This window comes from Sapajus apella, unplaced genomic scaffold, assembly GCF_009761245.1.
Source record: "Sapajus apella isolate SASKATOON/1434 unplaced genomic scaffold, GSC_monkey_1.0 scaffold1, whole genome shotgun sequence".
Lineage (NCBI taxonomy): Eukaryota > Metazoa > Chordata > Mammalia > Primates > Cebidae > Sapajus > Sapajus apella.
Genome location: NW_022436941.1, coordinates 959,514 through 979,562, shown reverse-complemented (window position 1 = coordinate 979,562; position 20,049 = coordinate 959,514). Strand labels below are relative to the sequence as shown.

Here is a 20,049-nt window from a genome sequence, read left to right as displayed (position 1 = left end):
CCACAAATTAGTGAGCCACAGTCAGAAGGTGGGCATTCACCACATGTGAAGTATTAGGCTAAGAGTGTCACATACATCAGCATTTCATCCTCACACCCTCTCCAGGCAAGTGTGGAAGTTATGGCAGCTAGGGCTCACTTGGTGGGGGGCAGTGTCTCTGGAGGACAGGTCTAGGTAAACAGGTCCTACTCTAGGGCACCTGATATGAAAGGTTCAATGGTGGCTGGGGGAGACACTGACAGTGCCCACCCCAACCACCAGTTACTCTGGGCCCTGCCCAAGCCCACTGCATAGGAGTCCCACTAGGCCCAGCTGAGCCGCTGTGCTGACCTTTCTCTTTGGACATCACCAGGAAGAGGGAAGTTGGACCACTCTAGGGATGCCATACCCAGGCCTGGCCTCCCCCTTGTCCTTCCAACCTTCAGTGACTATAATTTTGATACACAGCTCCCAGGGATACATCCCAGGATGGATAAAGCTAACGGTCTCTCCTACATCTGAGAGACCTGCCCTCCAGTGTCTGTCTTCCCTAAGGGCCAAGGAGATCAACTGGATGAGAAAGTGCCCAGCGATCCCCACATGCCAGCAGCAGCCAGCATTTACTGAATGCTCATCACACCCCAGGGCCCATGCCAAGGCTCTATATACATTCTCATGTCATCCTTACACTCTCAGTCTGGGTAGTTATGACTCCCCCCTTTCATAAAGGGAGAACCAAGGATCAGAGAAGTTAGTTACTTCCATGCTCACAGGGCTAAGAAGTGGCAGAGCCAGGATTTGAACCCCAGTGTGTCTGATTCCAAGATTCTCCATTATCCACTCTGTTCTGGTGCCTCTAGCCTGCCCACATGAATTCTTCCCTACCTTGGGGTGGCTTCCTGATCATCCAGGGTGCATAGCAGAACACAGCATGGGCACAGGACCAGACCTGGGCTCAAATCCCTCCCTATTCAAATGTGTCTGGGCAGCTGGTCACCCTCTTAGAGCCTCAATTCCATCTGACTGGGAAAGTAAAGGATACCTACCGCAGAGATGTGAGAATAACTGAGATGCATGCCTACCAGGTACACAGCAAGCAGCACAGCCAGCGAGAAGCATCTCTGCACAAGCCTCTGCTGGCCTCAGCTGGCCCTGGCACTTGCTCCCAGCGAGGTCCTGCCCAGTGGCCAGCAAAGGCTGGGTCAAAGCCTCTCTCCAACTCCGAGGAGAGGTACCCCCAGAGGACAAAAATGCAGGGACTCTGCCAGGACCCTCACAGCAGGCTCCTTTCCTCCACTGCTGAGGGTCTCAGAGTTTTCCCTTTTAGGGGGAGAGCCCCTGCTACTGAATTGGGCTAGGCTCAGGCACAGTCTGCAGCTCCTGTTTTCCCACATATACTTTGGAGGGAAAAGATGTTATACATTTATCAGGCACCTGATAGGTGCCAAACTCATTTTAAATACATGAGTCTCAATCCCTACTTGTAGATTAGCGACATCTGTGCACATATTATGGGATATATTAAAGCCTCAGTTTACTCTTCTGCAAAACAGAGATGATGATTTACCTGCTTCCCGAAGTTGTGAGGATTAAATGAGATAAAGAATGTGAAATGCTTATGGCAGTGCCTAGCACATGACAAATAATACATGTTAGCTTTCATCATGTCTCACAGCCAAGGAAACAGACACTAGGAGAGCAGAGAGTCTGCCCAGCATCTCACAGCTGGTAAGGTGATGGTTCAGGGATTTGAACCCAGAGCTTCCTAACACCAGGCCACCTTCCATGCTGACATTTCATCACACCCATCCAGGGACCAGTGCTTATCTGTATTTCAATAGAAAACTATAGCACATCCTTGCAGATTATCAAATTCTAGTCCTGTTCATTGTCTTTGAGCTATTTTTCACCTCTTGGTAAATTACATTTTACTTTTTACTTTCTTACCTACCAGTGAGTTGGGCTGGATCTTGCCATTCTGCACATTTCATCAGTTCTTACCAACTTCTCAATTTTTCTCGTTTCTAGGTTTTCTCCTACCTTTCTGACATCAAGAAGAGCTACAGGCTGACTGCCCAAATCCTTACGGCAACTCTAGGTTGTCTTATAGCTGATCTTCCCCTCAAGATCCAAAGGAGCCTTGCAAGCTGAAGCTGGATGACTTGACATAAACTTCAAAGGACTCATCACCCCAGCAGAGCATGAATCTCCACCGTTCAAATGCCTGACGGTTGGCACCATCCAGCAAGTATCCTCTACTGCCAGGCCCCAATAGACATACAACTGGTCCTTAATGAACAAAAGGCAACTGAACAAAAAATAAGCCTATATTATTCAGAGGAAAGAAGAATTTTTCTTTTCTTGAACAAGAAGAGGCACCAACAAAAACCCTTTCCTTGACCAAACTTAATTAGGCTCTTCTGAGCCTTCTTTGAACCTTGGCCTTCTGTGTCCCTCCTGTCCTTGCCAGGCCCACAGAGCTTCGTCTTAGCAAGAATCCTGCAAATTCAGTTTCGAGAGTCCCCTACCCTTGATGTCTGATAAAGCTTTTCATCCCTACCTTGGATGTATAAGTCCTTGGCCTGCCCTTAGCAAGAGTCCTGTTAGATCTGTTTAGCGAGAATCCCATTCCCTTGATGCCTCCTCTTAGAAACTTCCCATCCACTGACCCCTCCACTCTGCTCCTTGGCTGTAAATCCTCAACTGTCTTGCTACATTTAGAGTTGAGCCCCATCTCTCTCCCCTGTTGCAATAACCCTGTTGCAAGAGTCCTGAGTCAAGTCTTCCTTACCATTTTTACAAGAACCAGAATATTTTTTTTCCTTTAACAACACTCAGGCTTGCTTCAAGTAGGAGGGGCTTCCCTGCCTGAAAATTCTCCATTCATAACCCAGTCAAATACCATCCCCAGATCTCCTCCCATCGCCATCTCCCTCTCCTCCTCACGGCAAGCAAACATGTGACAAGCACGGCACTGCTTTCCCCACCACCATCCTGGGGATCTTCACCTCTCTCAGGCGGCTGCCAGCCCCCCTACCTGCCCTGCCAGCCGTCAGCCCCCAGCTTCACGCCAGTCCATTCACGTAGAGAACACGGCTATGAAAATACAGAAACGCACTTCCCATCTGGAAACGCCTCACAGCTAAATATTATGTAGGATGTGATGGTGTGCGTCTACCAGCAAAAAAGCAAGGCTCAGAGAAACCCTGAGACACGAGGAGACTGCTAGTGAGAGGCCAATGCGTCAGCAAGAGCTAAATTTAGCAATCTAATCCTCTAACTTCATTCTTTCAGGAAAGAGAGCGGTAGGAGAAAAATGAATGAACATATTTAAATGAAAGAACCTTTGAGAGAGCGAGAAAATCCACATCCTAACTGACCTGTTGCTACTTTGCAGAAATGAGCATAGAGAAGGTGACATTCTGGGGAGCTAGCCCTGAGGTCAGTGATAGACAGAAAGGCTCTATCCAAGGAATCAAATCCCCTGGCAGAAGGTCCCTTCAGAGCCGGTGCCTGCATGGTACAAAGGAAGCTGCGGCAAGGGGAACAGATTCTTTAAAACTGGAAGTTCTGGAAAAACCTGTAACACAGCTTTCAAACAGATTCTGCTTTCGAGTAGAGTGGCTGGTATTAAGACACACATCATCTAGGCACTAAACAGCTCCAGGGAGCGTTTGAAAGATGAGGAGCAGAGACAGGGAAGTCACAGACAATGACAGGTGGTGTGTGTGAACACAGGTGTGAAGCCCAAGTTCAAGCTCAGCTCTGCCTGTGACCAGCTCTGGGGGAGGAGTGAAGGGGTTGCCCTGCTCTAGTTGCCACAGCCCTGAAACAAAGGTAATGCCCAGGCACGATGGCTCATGTCTGTTATCCCAGCACTTTAAGAGGCCGAGGCAGGTGGCTCACCTGAGGTCAGGTGTTTGAGACCAGCCTGGCTAACATGGCAAAACCCTGTCTCTACTAAAAATACAAAAATTAGCTAGGCACAGTGGCACGTGCCTGTAATCACAGCTTCTCGGATGGCTGAGGCAAAAGAATAGCTTGACCCTGGGAGATGGAGGTTGCAGTAAGCCAAGATCATGCCGCTGTACTCCAGCCTGGGAGACAGAGCGAGACTACATCTCAAAAAAAAATAAAAAAGAGGCTGGGCATGGTGGCTCACGCCTGCAATCCCAGCACTTTGGGAGGCTGTGGAGGATGGATCACCTGAGGTTGGGAGTTCGAGACCAGCCTGACCAACATGGAAAAACCCCATTGCTACTAAAAATACAAAATTAGCCAGGCATGGTGGTGCATGCCTGTAATCCCAGCTACTCAGGAGGCTGAGGCAGGAGAATCACTTGAATCCAGGAGTTACAGGTTGCGGTGAGCAGAGATCTCGCCATTGCACCCCAGCGCCTGGGCAACAAGAGGGAAAATCTGTCTCAAAAAAATAATAATAATAAAATAAAAATAAAAACAAATAAAAAAGAAAGGCAATGGCCTGGCCGTGCTTTAAGACATGTTTAAGTACTAAGATAGTACTTATTTCTAGATTTATGTGTAAGGAAAGAGGCGGGCAACTTAAAAACTTTTCCTCCTGGAATCAAGCCTTCTGCTTTGATCCATTATTAAAATATTTTATCACACTAGTAAAAACGTATTGATCCTCACAAAGGGCTAATATTTTTAATTATAAACAGAGTCTGTATAAATTAGTAATAATAATACAAGCACACCAATAGGAAAATGAATAAAGGATATGAAAAGCAATTCACAAAAACATACAAACATACAAATAGCTATTAATTATATGAAAAAAAAAAAGTTTGGCCTTACTGGTAACCAGAAAAACGGGCATAAAAAAAACAAGCCCAGGCATGGTGTCTCACACCTATAATGCCAACACTGTGGGAAGCCAAAGTGGGAGGATTACTTGAGGCCAGAAGTTTGAAACCAGCCTGGGCAACACAGTGAGACCCCATCTCTACAAAAATAATTTAGCTGACATAGTGACATGCCTGTAATCCCAGCTACTCAGGAGGCTGACGTAGGAGAACAGCTTGAGCCCAGGAGTTCAAGGCTGCAGTGAGCTATGATTGTGCCACTGCCCTCCAGCCTAGGCAATGGAGCAAGACCCTTCTTAAAAAAAAAAAAATGCCAGGGGCGGTGGCTCACGCCTGTAGTCCCAGCACTTTGGGAGGCTGAGGCAGGTGGCTCACCTGAGATCAGGAGTTTGAGACCAGCCTGATCAACATGGAGAAACACCGTCTGTACTGAAAATACAAAATTAGCAAGGCGTGATGGTACATGCCTGTAATCCTAGCTACTCGGCAGGCTAAAAGCAGGAGAATCACTTGAACCTGGGAGGTGGAGGTTGCAGTGAGCCAAGATCACGTCACTGCATTCCAGCCAGGGCAACAAGAGTGAAACTTCATCTCAAAAAGAAAAAGAAAAAAGAAAGAGGAAACTTTACCCACCTAGAATTTGGCAAAGTCGTAAAAATCCAATAATACCCAGCAATGGACAGGATTCAGAGAATCACGATGCCCCTCACACAACACTAACAGGAAGGCAAAATTAGCATTTCTTTAGGGTCAATTTGGCCACAGCATACAAAAGTTGTTAAATAAACATTTGACCCCATAATTCCACATGCACAAAGATTTATCCGTAAGGTTTTTTGTTTTTTGGGTTTTTTTGAGACGAGGTTTCATTCTTGTCACCCAGGCTGGAGTGCAATGGCAAAATCTCAGCTCACTGCAACCTCTGCCTCCTGGGTTCAAGCGATTCTTCTGCCTCAGCCTCCCGAGTAGCTGAGATTACAGGCACCCACTGCCATGCCTGGCTAATTTTTGCGTATTTAATAGAGACTGAGTTTCACCATCTCGACCAGGCTGGTCTTGAACTCCTGACCTCAGGTGATCCACCTGCCTCAGCCTCCTAAAGTGCTGGGATTACAGGTGTAAGCCACCATGCCTGGCCCTGTCTGTACAGTTTTAACCACAATAGGATTTTATAATCCTAAAAAATTGGCACGTCTTCTATCCAATAAAAGGACTATATTACATACGGTAGAACAGTTGAAACTTGTTACATAAAAGCTAAAAATCAGGCTGTAAGAAAAATCTTAAGATACAGGAAGATGTTTATGTTATGTGAAAAACAGATTCTGAAGCTGTACATATCAAATTTTATTTATAAGCCATCTCTCTTATATATGACACATAGGCACAATGAAGTAAATACCAGGAGATAGACAAAATTATTACCAGTGTTATTTATGGGAATTGGATAGTCATGAGTGGTTTGTATTTCCTTATACTTATTTTTATTTTCAAAGTTCTTTTTTTGCTTGTTTGAGACAGGGTCTCGCTCTGTTACACAGGCTGGAGTGCAGTGGTGTGAACATGGCTCACTGCAGCCTTGACCTCCTGGGCTCAAGCCATCCTCTGGTCTTAGCCTCTGGAGTAGCTGGGACTACGGGCACGTGCCACCAGGGACAGCTAACTTTTATATTTTTTGCAGAGACAGGGTTTCGCCATGTTGCCCAGGTTGGCTGGAACTCGAGATCCACCCACCTCTGCCTCCCAAATGCTGGGATTATAGGTGTGAGGCACCATTCCCAGCCCAAAATTCTTAAACAGATATGTGACTCTTTTGTATTCAGAAAACTCTATATTACTTTTTAAAAGAAACAAAGAAGAAACAGTATCTTTCTGTCTTTCCAACAAGTAAAAGGCACTGAATTAAATACTTCATCCAGAAACGTGCCCCAGGCCGGAGCCTGCCCTGCCCAGCCAGCCTTTTACCAAACTCTTTCCACACCCTCATTCATGATCCCTAAGGAACTTTCAGGCCCTGGGCCGTACATTTTAGGCTTCCTCTTGCCCACTTTTTATCTAAGGTCTACAGTCCGCAATTCATGATGGTCAGATCCGAGCCCAGGTCCTGAGGGTCTTTCTAGCACTTTTCTAGTCCAGCCTTCAAGCAATTGAAAGAGACAAACCACCTTACAGCTATAGAGTGCTGATGGTTCTCACAATGGTTTCAGATTCTCATCGGCTCCTGGGAGCCACTCAGAGGTCAGCAGGGCATGGTCAGCATTCCTGTTTTATGAAAGGGAAAGCAAGTCTCAGGAAGTTGAGGACGTGACCCAAGGCACACACAGAATCAGGACAGGAGCCCAGAGCTGGCTAGCTGTCAAGAGCTCTCTCCAACCAAGCTGTCTGCCGACCCCAAGCTCTCCTCAGCCATTGCCAGCCAGGGAGCTGCAGCTGGAAGGGAACTGGGGCCCCAGCATCCCCACCCCCATTTGGCCAAGGCCATGCCTGTAGACTTACTTCAGTCTATCTCTGCCCATTCATCCCCATCTCTACCCTCTGCCCCTGCTCCCACTCCCATAATAAAAAGAATCAGGGAAATTAGGAGAAGCTCCTCTCACAACTCATTAATTCAGTTAACTATCTAATCTTCTACTATTATCTCACAGGTCAAGTTGTTCTAATTTTTCAATCAAAATTGTGTGGGCTGGTTGCAGTGACGTGTGCCTATAGTCCCAGCTACTTGAGAAGCTGAGACAGGAGGACTGCTTGAGCCCTGGAGTTCAAGGCTGCAGTGCACTATGACCTGATCGTGTCTATGAATAGCCACTGCATTCCAGCCTGAGCAACATAACATGTATGGGTCAGAGCTTGCTCAGCTGTGAGTGATAGAAACTAAAGTCAATCTGGCATAAGTGGGGAAAAAAAAAAAAGGAATTCATTAGCTCATGTCACCAGGGAGTGGCTGGATCTAAGGCTTCAAACATCAGAGCTCTGCCTGTCCTTTCTCCACTTAGTGAGCAGGATATTAATCAACAACTTCACACTCACATCCTACCAAGTCCAGCAGAAATAGACCATCTTCCCTAACAGCTCTGGCAGAGAAGTGCCAGGAAGGACTCAACTGACTCAGACCAGCTGCCTACTCTTAAGGACACAGGGCAAAGGTCAGCCCCATCCAACTCCACAGGAAAAGGTGTTCTCTTCCCAGAGGGAGTGGGCGATAATGGAAAGGAAACCAACAACAGATTTCTACCTAAACAAATCTCTCCTGCTTTAAGATCAAATCCGTGCCTGGCGAGGTGACTCACGCCTGTAATCCCAGCACTTTGGGAGGGCTGAGGCTGGCAGATCATCTGAGGTCGGGAGTTTGAGACCAGCCTGACCAACAAGGAGAAAGGAGAAACCCCGTCTCTACTAAAAATACAAAATTAGCCAGGAGGGGTGCCACATGCCTGTAATCCCAGCTACTCAAGAGGCTGAGGCAGGAGAATTGCTTGAACCCGGGAGGCAGAAGTTGCAGTGAGCCGAGATGGTGCCATTGCACTCCAGCCTGGGCAACAAGAACAAAACTCTGTCTCAAAAATAAATTAATACATACATACATAAAAATGAAAATATGAAATCTGATTTGGGGCACATTCATTCATTGGCAGTGGTAAGCCTGAGTGATACCACAAGGCTGGGTTACTCTGTCACCCCGGCAAAGTGAGTTATTAGCTAACCTTCACTAGAAATGCCCAAATACTACTATCAAAATCTAGGTGATAATGGGTTTTGTTTTTTTTTCCCTAACAGGCAGGGTTTTACTCTGTCACCCAGGCTGGAGTGCAGTGGTGCAATCATAGCTCCCTGCAGCCTCCAACTCTACGCTCCAGCAATCCTCCCGAGTGGCTGGTTCTACAGGCACACATCACCATGCCCAACTAAAACTAATTTTTTTTTTTTTTTTAAGGGACTGGGTCTGTGTTCCCCAGGGTGGTCTCCAACTCCTGGCTCAAGAGATCCTCCCAACTCAGCCTCCCAAGTAGCTGAGATTACAGGCACAGGCCACCCATGCCTCACAAAAATGGGAATTTCCAGTCAAGTTTATTGTGGTGTGATTTACATACGGTAAAATTAACCCTTTTTAGCAAAGAGTTCTACAGATTTTAGTAAGTATATACAGTTGTGTAACCACCACCACAGTCAAGATAGAGAACATTTCCATCACAATCAGACTCCGTGAAGCCCCTGGAGACCACTGATTCGTTCTGTGTGCCTTTTTCAGAATATCAGAAAGTCATTCAGTGTGTAGCCTTTTGACTTCAGCTTCTTCACTTATGGGAATAATTGGAGATTCATCTATGCTGGTGCCTGTGTCAGGAGTTTGTTCACTTTATTACTGAGCTGCATTTCTATATACACACTAAGATTATTTGAAATTCACCTATAAAAGCCTGATCTAAGTTATTCTTGAGGTACCCTACATGTATCATTATTTTTTTTTCTTTTTTTCTTTTTTCGAGATGGAGTCTCACTCTGTTGCCCAGGCTGGAGAACAGTGGCACGATCTTGGCTCACTGCAACCTCCGCCTCCCGGGTTTAGGCGATTCTCATGGCTTGGCCTCCCGAGTAGCTGGGATTACAGGTGCCCGCCACTACACTCAGCTAATTTTTGTATTTTTAGTAGAGACAGGGTTTCGCCATGTTGCCTAGGCTGGTCTTGAACCTCAGAGGATCCACTCACCACAGCCTCCCAAAGGGCTGGGATTATAGGCGTGAGCCACCGTGCCTGGCCCATGCATTAATAATATTTTACACATCAGTTCAACAAATATCTCAGTTTCCCCTGCATGTCCAGGAAGAGGAGTTACATCAGTGAACAAGATCAACTTCTCCTTCTCACAATACTTTCCTTTTAATGGGAAGAGACAGAAAATACACATATATAATATGTCAGGAGGAGGGAAGTGAGATAAAGAAAAATGGAGCAGGAAGGACGATGGAGGGGTGGTGCTATCTGTAATAAAGTAACTGGGGAAAGCCTCTCAGGGGCCCGGGGGAGCAAGGGGCATGAGCCCTCGGGATACCTACAGGAAGAACATTCCAGACAGAGGAGACCACCAGAGCAGAGGCCCTGAGACTGAAGGAGCAAGGGGTGTTTGTGGAAGAGCTGGCAGAGCAGCAGGCTGCCATATACAAGGGTGAGAGGGTTGGCAGGGCCTCACCAATCAAGGTAAGGGCTTTCAGTCTCACCCACGTGAGGACTCTGGAGACAACCCAGATATTCCAAGCCACCTGCCTGTCCTGCACTCACATTCAGATGGCTGGCCCTGCTGGAGACCATTCCACAGCCCACAAGTTAGAGCCACAGCAAGTCCAGCTTGTACACCCATCACTTCCCCACTCTCGGGTACTTCACAGAGGAAACCCCCCCGGGGCCTGTGACACCATTTTGCAATTCTCTTGTCTTCCCAATTATCACCAGCTACATAATTTGCAGGACTCAGTTAGGGTTGCCAGATAAAATACAGGATACCAGCTTGCATGGTGAGCTCACACCTATAATCCCAGTGCTCTGGGAGGCTCAGGTGGGTGGATCACCAGAGGTCAGGAGTTCAAGACCAGCCTGACTAACATGGTGAAACCCCATCTCTACTAAAAATACAAAAATTAACTGGGTGTAGTGGTGGGCACCTGTAATCCCAGCTACCCAGAAGACTGAGACAGGAACCCAGGAGGTGGAGGTTGCAGGGAGCTGAGATCTCGCACTGCACTCCAGCCTGGGCAACAAGAGCAAGACTCAGTCTCAAAAAAAAATAATAATTAAAAAAAAAAAAAAAAAAAAGGATACCTGGTTAAATTGGAATTTCAGATTTCAGATAAGTGGTGAGTAATTGGTTTTTTGTTTTTGTTTTTGAGACTGAGTCTCGTTCTGTCACCCAGGCTGGAGTGCAATGGTAAAATCTCAGCTCACTGCAACCTCCGCCTCCCAGGTTCAAGCGATTCTCCTGCCTCAGCCTCCCGAGTAGCTGGGATTACATGTGCTTGCCACCACGCCCAGCTAATTTTTTGTATTTTTAGTGGAGACATGGTTTCACCATGTTGGCCAGGCTGGTCTCGAACTCCTGGCTTCAGGGGATTCACCTGCCTCGGCCTCCCAAAGTGCTGGGAGTACAGGCGTGAGCCACCATGCCTGGCTGTGAATAATTGTTAATTTCAGTAAGTCCCAAATATTGCATGGGACACACACTCAAAACAAACACGAAAGTGAGGGGGGCTGTGTTTGAAAATCATTAACAATTTCAAGACAATGATAGCAGAGCATTATACAAAATATGAAGCTCTTCTAAGTGTAGGGACCTGTGTAACTGCTCAAGCTGCCCACTCATGAAGCCAGCCCTGCTCCCCACACTCCGTTTTCTTGTCCTTACAGGAGACAATTCCAATTCAGCTTCCCTAAACCTCTGACCCACCACTCCCTCTCTTGCAGCTACTCTACACAGGAAACAAACCATCTAAAAGGAAGCTCCTCAGTATTCCAGTCCCCACCATTCTCCTGGCCTCTACCCAACCTCTTCCAATGGGAGGCCTCTTTCTAGCTCAGTTGGGATCCCACACTCTTCCCCACCTTTTTCAGTCCGCGTACTCTCCATTACCCACCTTGTCTCCATATCTTCAACGTACCTCTCAGAAGCAATTAAACACGCTCCAGTCTTCCTGCATTTTTTTTTAAAAAGCTTTCCCTGGATCCTCACATACCCTTCCCTTCATATTTAAATATTTTGAATGAAGGAGCCAATTCCCTTCATTCAAAATATTTAAACTTTCTGCTATCTGCCTGTCACACTCTTGCTGTCATCGTCAATGACCTTTGTGGTACCTCTCAGGCCTTATCTTTCTTTCCTGCTTAAAATTCCCTTTCCTCAGCTTTCGTGTCACCAAATTCTCCTGGCTTCTTCTATGTGAGGCATGTCTTCTTGGTTTCCTCCGTGAACCTCTTTTCCTTATACATGGCTCTGTCCTGGACTCTCTTTGACACACTCTCTCCCACCATGGAACCCAGGGGATCTATGTATTGAAGGGGCCCACATCTCTCTCGAGTCAGATGTCTCTCCTGAGTTTCAGACTCTAATGTTTACAAGACAGCTCCACTCTATGTCCTTGAACTCAACATGTCCAAAATGAGACTCAAAAAATAAAAAGTAGACTCCTTCTCCCCTACGTCCTCATCTGGCACTGTTGAGACAGAATAGGGTCTGAAGGCTGGGAACCTAAGGCAGATTTGGGCTACTCCCTAGAACTGAATCAAAAGGAAAATCTTACCTCTCTATACCCAAGTAACAAAAGGATCAGAGGCTACTCACTTTTCAACCCCACCCCCTTTCTGCACAGCAAATGAAAAATGGAAAGTATCTCTGACTGGTCCCCTCCCACAGCTAATCAGATTGGTCCCCAGCCAAATCTTCATTTGCATAGGATGTAACTTTGTAACTTCATTTCAGTTTCTGATTGGTCACCTCCTACAACCAGACTGGTCACTGGCCAAGTCTTCATTGACATAGGTTATAGCCAAATAACCAATGGGAAACCTCTAGAAAGTATTTAAACCCCAGAAAATTCTGTAACCAGGGCTTTCTTGAGCCCACTCCCATTCTGTGGAGTGTACTTTCATTTCAATAAATCTGTGCTTTTTTGGGGTGGGGGGAGGTAGGGAGTCTTGCTCTGTTGCCCAGGCTGGAGTGCAGTGGCCTCAGCTCATGCAACCTCTGCCTCCCAGGTTCAAGCAATTCTCCTGCCTCAGCCTCCTGGGTAGCTGGAATTACAAGCGAGTGCCACCACACCCAGACAATTTGTTTTGTATTTTTAGTAGAGACAGGAGTTCACCATGTTGGTCAGGTTGGTCTCAAACTCCTTACCTTGTGAGCCGCCTGCTTTGGCTTCCCAAAGTGCTGGGATTTCAGGCTCGAGCCACTGCACCCAGCCAAATCTGTGCTTTCATTCTTTCATTGCCTTGTGTGTGTTGTCTAATTCGTTGTTCAAATGCCAAGAACCTGAACAACTCAGTCAAGACCCTCCACCAGTAACACTGCCTCCTGCTTGTGAATGATAACCCATTTCCAAGCCATAAGCTCTGGTGATTCCTCCTTCTCCTCCACCTTCATATCATCAAATCCCAGTTCTGCTTTCTAAATCTCTCTTGATTGCATTCCTCTCCTTCTGCCTCTATTTCAGATTACCTGCATCTAGTCCCTAGCAGAATCTTTCAAAACCTTCCAGCCCATGCCATTCCCAATCTCATCCCTCCCATGTCCACGCAGCAGCCCCAGCTGCATGCCCTCTCCAGCCTCATCCCCCAGGGCTCCCCCCACACAGCAGACTTGAGTCACTCGGCATCTCTCAATCTCAAGTGAGACCATGCCACCCTTTGCCTCCATATGGGCTTCAGCACACGCTATTTCCTCTGCCAGGAATTTTCTTTTCTGTCCTCTTTACTTCATCAAACTCTGGGAGGCAGTGAGTAGGGTGGTTAAGACAGAGATTCCTTAGCCAACCTTCCTTGGTTCAAACCACAGTTCCACCACTTCCAGGTGTACAACTTTAACCATTCTAAGTTTCAATTTCCCCTTCAGAAAAATGGGCATAATAATTGTGGCGATATCACTGGTTGATTGTCCAGCCATTTCTTCTTTCTCACTAACAGAACCCCTATTTTGTCCAGAGACCATGTGCTCATCCCAGGGAATGACTCACGATTGGCAGAAGGAAGTTACAGAAACCAACCTTCTTTTTGGCACTGATTAACTCCAATCAATGAAATGTAAAAGGAAGCCTACTGAGGGTTTCTAGAAAACAGAGTACTGCCCTTAGAACCAGACAAGAGAGGCCCCTGCCCTGGGCCCTGTGCTTCAGGGTCCCACCTACTTCAAACACATGCATAAACGTCAAACAACACATGGGCACCTGTCATCAAGGGTCACACGGCATGACCTATAACCCTCAATATCCCTTATCACAAGTAACACCTAACACCAGTCAGGCCCCAGAGAACCACTTCACACCTCTTCCCGTGCCTCCTCAAAATAAAGGTAACTGCATCTAAATGAGAAGGTCTGTGGATCATGCCACTGCCAACACCAAAGCCCAATGCTGCAGCGGAGTGTGGGAAGGAGTGGAGTGGTAGAGCACTTAGGGAAGAGAAAAGACAAATTAGTTTGCCAAATCCTTCCTCTCAGCACAAACATAACATATTCTTGCAAAATAAATAGGAGCATGAATAGAATATTCAGGAGCATTGAATCTCCACTTTTTTTTTTTTTTTTGCTTCTGTTCCTATTCATGGTTCCAGGTGACCCACAAATCAGTGCTACTAAATTAGTACAAGTTGCACACGGTGGCAGAGGGATATTTTGCAAAATTCTATCACATTGCATACATATGGATCATAAATGCAAGACATCTCATATACAGAAAATACATTCATGAAATAAAACTTGAAGGATGCATAATACCAATAATACCAATTTTTTTTTTTTTTTAGATGGTCTTGTGCTTTCGCTCAGGCTAGAGTGCAGCAGTGGCACAATTATAGCTCGCTGCAGCCTTGACCTGCTGGACTCAAGTAATCCTCCCACCTCAGCCTCCAAGTAGCTGGGACGACAGGTGCACACCACCATGCCCAACTAATTTTTGTATTTTTGTTAGAGTCAGGGTTTCACCATGTTGCCCAGGCTGATCTGGATCAAGTGATCTGCCTGCCTCCCAAAATGCTGGGATCACACATGTGAGCCACTGTACCTGGGCAATGCCAATTCTTTACTTTGGAAATTTAATGGATATTAAGCACTGGAATTTCAGATATTAAATATCTCATTAAAGTAAAACTAAGATTAAATTTTCAAAATATTATTTTTTCAGCTTTGAAATAATTTTGATTAAAACGTTAACATTAACTTGCATTTTGCCTTTTACTTTGAACAGATAACTGGGGACATTTTATAAGAAAAAGCTTGCTTAAAAAAGTAATTTGAGGCCGGGCGCGGTGGCTCAAGCCTGTAATCCCAGCACTTTGGGAGGCCGAGGCGGGTGGATCACGAGGTCAAGAGATCGAGACCATCCTGGTCAACATGGTGAAACCCCGTCTCTACTAAAAATACAAAAAATTAGCTGGGCATGGTGGTGTGTGCCTGTAATCCCAGCTACTCAGGAGGCTGAGGCAGGAGAATTGCCTGAACCCAGGAGGCGGAGGTTGCGGTGAGCCGAGATCGCGCCATTGCACTCCAGCCTGGGTAACATGAGTGAAACTCCGTCTCAAAAAAAAAAAAAAAAAAAAAAAAAAAAAGTAATTTGAATATTATCTAATTTGAATATAATTGTGTAATTTTGATAATTTTTCACACAAGTTAAATACTTTTATATTTGCTTTAAACCCAGCACTGTACAATATAAATGGTAAAATTCATGCTTGTAATTTAACATTTTAACTTTACTTAGAATAACATGAAATGCAAATTTTTTAAATACCATGACAAGAAAAAGATCACAAAAGAAAGTAAAAAGTTTTGTTTTAGTATCTTCAATGGCACTTTTTCGTGCTTTTTGAGCAAGGGACCCCACAAATTATGTAGCCAGCCTTGATGCTGGAGCAGAAAAAAGAGATAGTCTGAGTCCCTGATGTCATTCGTGAGCCACTGCCAACCTTAGGGCCACCAGCCCAGGTGTCTTATTGAGTAAATAATAAACACCATTCAGATTAAAGCTGCTGTACACAAAGGTTCCCCTTATTTGCAGCCCAAAGCATCCCTAACTAATAAATAAGGGCCCGGCCCAGGATTTAATGACATAAATCATGTGACTGGCAAACAGCTCAGTTTAGCTCACTCATTATGAGCCAGCACTATTCTCATGATGGGGCTCCTGGAGCAATGCCTGGCACCTCGTTAGGGCACCAAAGAGCTCACCATCCAAACCAGGTACTTTTCAGAGTAAAAGATGGTACAAATTAAAATTACACCAGGGCTGGGCATGGTGGCTCACGCCTGTAATCCCAGAACTTTCGTAGCCTGAGGCAGGCAGATCATCTGAGGTCAGATGTTCAAGACGAGCCTGACCAACATGGAGAACCTGTCTCTACTAAAAATACAAAATTAGCCAGGCATGGTGGTACAGGCCTGTAATCCAGTTACTCAAGAGGCTAAGGCAGGAGAATCACTTGAACTCAGAAGGCAGAGGTTGCGGTGAGCCAAGATTGTACCATTGAACTCCAGCCTGGGCAATAAGGGCGAAACTCTGTCTCAAACAAACAAACAAACAAAAAAAAATTACACCAGGACCAAAGGCCTATAGCAGGTTAACTAAGCATAAACACTCAATGTCAGCTCTGCTTATTCATGGATGAACTTCAACACCACTTCCTCTGGGCAGGTCTTCCCAGTTTCCCCTCATCTCCATAAAAGCCCACACCTCCTCTTATGTCCTGTATCTCAGCACCTCTCACAGAGTGTATCTAAAGAGCCTGTCTATGAGTCTGTGTACACCAACAGACCACAGGTCCAGGAAGATGGGGGCTGCGTCTGTCCATTCTTCACTGTATCCCTGGGGACTAGCAAATAGTGAGGATTCAATTAATATTTGTGGAATTAACTAATTATGTCAGTTACATTGCTTATAACTTTGCCTGACCCTAGAGATTCCGCTGTGAGTTAAATGTTCTTATATTTGCATTTGGGTTCTATGGGAGCAGACTTGTATTATATTCACTGATGTGTCCCCTGAAGTCCTAACTGCAGGGCCCAGGACATGTTTGTGGTTGTCCCATCATCCTTTCCAATGGGCAGATAAGATGCCTATGGGGATTTTAACAAAAGAGAAGACAGGGAGAGCCTAGAGCTCTCACTGAAGGTATCCAGTTACACTGTCTAGTTGTTAGAAGAGTAAAGAATCAAGGCAGGAGATCTCATCCTAGCTAGGTACACAGGCCACACTACTCAGTTAGCAAGTGATTTTTTTTTTTTTGAGACGGAGTTTCACTCTTGTTGCCCAGGCTGGAGTACAATGGTGCAATCTCAGCACACTGCAACCTCCGCTTTCCAGGTTCAAGTGATTCTCCCAAGTAGCTGGGATTACAGGCATGTGCCACCACGACTGGCTAATTTTGTATTTTTAGTAGAGATGGGGTTTCAACAAGTTGGTCAGGCTGGTCTCGAACTCTCAATCTCGGGTGATCCACCAGCCTCCCAAAGTGCTGGGATTACAGGCATGAGCCACTGAGCTTGGCCAGCAAGTGACTGGGTGCAGTGGCCCATGCCTACAATCCTAGCACTTTGGAAGGCTGAGGCAGGTGGATCACTTGAGCCCAGGAGTTCAAGACCAGCCTGAGCAACATGGCAAAACCCGCTTCTACTAAAAATACACACACACACACACACACACACACACACACACCAGGCATAGTGGCTCACACCCATAATCCCAGCATTTTGGAAGGCCAAGGCAGGCGGATTACTTGAGTCAGGAGTTTGAGACCAGCCTGGCCATCATGGTGAAACCCCATCTCTAATAATATAAAAAAAAATCATGCCTGTAATTCCAGTACTTTGGGAGGCCAAGGTGGGCAGATCACGAGGTCAGGAGTTCGAGACCATCGTGGCCAACATTGTGAAATCCCGTCTCCACTAAAAATACAAAAATTAGCTGGGCATGGTGGCGTGTGCCTGTAATCCCAGCTACTTGGGAGGCTGAGGCAAGAGAATTGCTTGAACCGGAGTCAGCGGTTGCAGTGAGCCGAAAGTGCACCACTGTACTCCAGCCTGGCGACAGAGTGAGACTTCATCTCAAAAAAAAATTATATATATATATGTAACATACATTTTTTAAAAATCAGCTAGGCATGATGGTGCATGCCTATGGTCCCAGGTACTCAGGAGGCTTAGGCAGGAATCACTTGATCTCAGTAGTGAGCCAAGATTGTGCCACTGTACTCCAGCCTGGGTGATAGAGTGAGATTCTGTCTCAAAAAAAAAAAAAAAAAAGCCAAGCATGGAGCGTGCCACGTGCCTATAGTCCCAGCTACTTGAGAGTCTGAGGTGTGAGGATCTCCTGAGTCCAGGAAGTAGAGGCTGCGGTGAGCCAAGATCATGCCACTGCACTCCAGACACATATCTCATGCGGTAAGAAGGACATGCGGTTAGATTTTGTTCCCCAGACATAACTCTCCATGTCTCAACCCGGGATCCTGAGCACACAGCTACCTAGTACTTTTCTCTTCTCTTTTCCTAGTTAGCTTGCAGCTGTTGCCTCAGTAAAACAGCTCTCCAGTACATCCTTCCTGAACCGTGTGCCAGAGCCAGGCAGCCTGACCCAAAAGGGCTAGACACTCTGGCATGTGTCTCCTCAGCCAGACCCCAGAACTCAAAATCACTCCTACGAAGGAAGAGAAAAACACCAATACAGGCTCCCATCAGCCAAAAAGGAACGACAGAAGGCAAGCACAGAATCTGTCCCCTTTTCCTCCTGCCCCACCCTTTTCACATCGCCTCAACCCAAGTTGTCTTTGTGGAACAGATAAGATGCAACAGGCAGTTACACTGGCCTGCCCTGGCTAACAAGGCCATCTGACTCCACCAGCAGAACCCCCTTTCGGGTTCAGGGAAAGGTGGCCCAGGGGCTGTACACTTGACAGCAGAAAGAACCGGCCGTGATTTGGGGGCTAACATCATACCAGCTGGTCAGCTACCCACATTCATGCTGAAACATGGCTCTACCAGGAACACTACTACAGCCAATCAAGTACATCATAGCCCACTTCCATCGCCACATGTACGGTCTTCTCTAATGCAGTCAATCTGACAGACAGGCTGACAATCTGACAGACGGTGAAAACTGCACAGATGCCTGAGCTGATCCCATGAGACATTACCAGTTTTGTTTTTCCACATTGTACACCCAAGATTTCAGAAAAATTCCTTACCTTTCTCTAGTCAGAGAGCCGTCTTCTCCATCTGTTGGGGGATCCTTTCTTTTTCTCCCTCATTAATGCAAATATCACCAGAACAGTGATTAAACCTAAGATACAAGTTTGAGTTAGTTGTCTATCTTTGGACCTAGAAGAAGACTGCAATGAAAAGTGGATTCTTCTCACACCTGTAATTCCAGCCCTTTGGGAGGCCAAGGCAGGCCTCCCAAAGTGCTGGGATCATGAGGTTAGGAGATGGAGACCATCCTGGCCAACATGGTGAAACCTCGTCTCTATTAAAATACAAAAAATTAGCTGGGCATGGTGGTGCACACCTATAGTCCCAGCTACTTGGGAGGCTGAGGCAGGGGAATCGCTTGACCCCGGGAGGCGGAGGTTGCAGTGAGCCAAGATCGGGCTGCTGCACTCCCGTAGCCTGGCAACAGAGTAAGACTCCTTCTCAACAAAAAAAAAAGAAAAGTGGATTTTTTCTGGAAACCTAATGAATTATTTTCCCCGACCCCTGATAACTTACTTTACTAATCTACAGGACTCCTCCCCCTGTTCCCCTTTACATTAACTTCCCTAGGAGGGAAGAAAAAGACATTTCTGGTTGTGAGAGGGAAGAGGCAGTGGTGAAACAAGCATATACAGTGTGACTCCCCTGGCCCATCTGTTCCAAATCTTCCCCTCACAGGATGTCATGTCTAAAGAGCAAGAAAAATATTCCTTCCTCTTCCAACATTCAGCAGGATCTTGCATGCAAAGAGAAGAATGTCTAGTTACTCTGTGGCTTCTCATCTGCTTTTTAACTCACATGCTGCTGAATTACACTAGACCCTCAACCCCTCTCTCCCTCTCGCAACTAAACCCCAGTGGCAACAGGGCTCAGCACCAGTGAGGGGCTTGCTCCCTACCACACCACCAACCCCTCTGGCACAAAGGATTAGTTCTCCTGAGCCTGGCCGATGACTTTTGCAGATTGCTAAACTGAAGACAGACCAGAGAGCTGCCAGAGCCCCCAGAGGAAGTGAGGCCACCCCCGGGAGGTAAAAGGAGTGGGTTCAGAATTCCCCACTTCTGGCTCTGCGCTCCCCCCAGCTTCCAGGCACTTTGCATACAGAAGCACACAGGCAGCCAAGTCCTGGGCATTGGAACAGGAAGGACGTTCCTCAGTAGCTCACAAGGGCCTGAACTGCTGCATTTCCAGGACCGGGAGGGCGATATTTATAGAAAGGGCAGCCAGCCAAGCAAGACCAGCTCCAGCTTTATTTCAACCAACCCTGTTTTCCATCTTCTGTAGTTCAGCTCTCCTTCAAGTTAAACAGAGAG

The 20,049-nt window shown here is 46.4% G+C and overlaps 1 long non-coding RNA gene across 1 annotated transcript in view; it reads right to left on the bottom strand.

The window, feature by feature from the left end:
• The window catches only part of LOC116525813, a 373,035-nt gene extending 369,149 nt beyond the window's left edge, over positions 1-3,886 (bottom strand). Inside the window, exon 1 of the long non-coding RNA XR_004257846.1 lies at positions 3,017-3,886. This is a non-coding gene — a long non-coding RNA (uncharacterized LOC116525813). The remainder of the gene's footprint in view (positions 1-3,016) is intronic.
• Between the last annotated feature and the right edge of the window lie 16,163 nt (positions 3,887-20,049).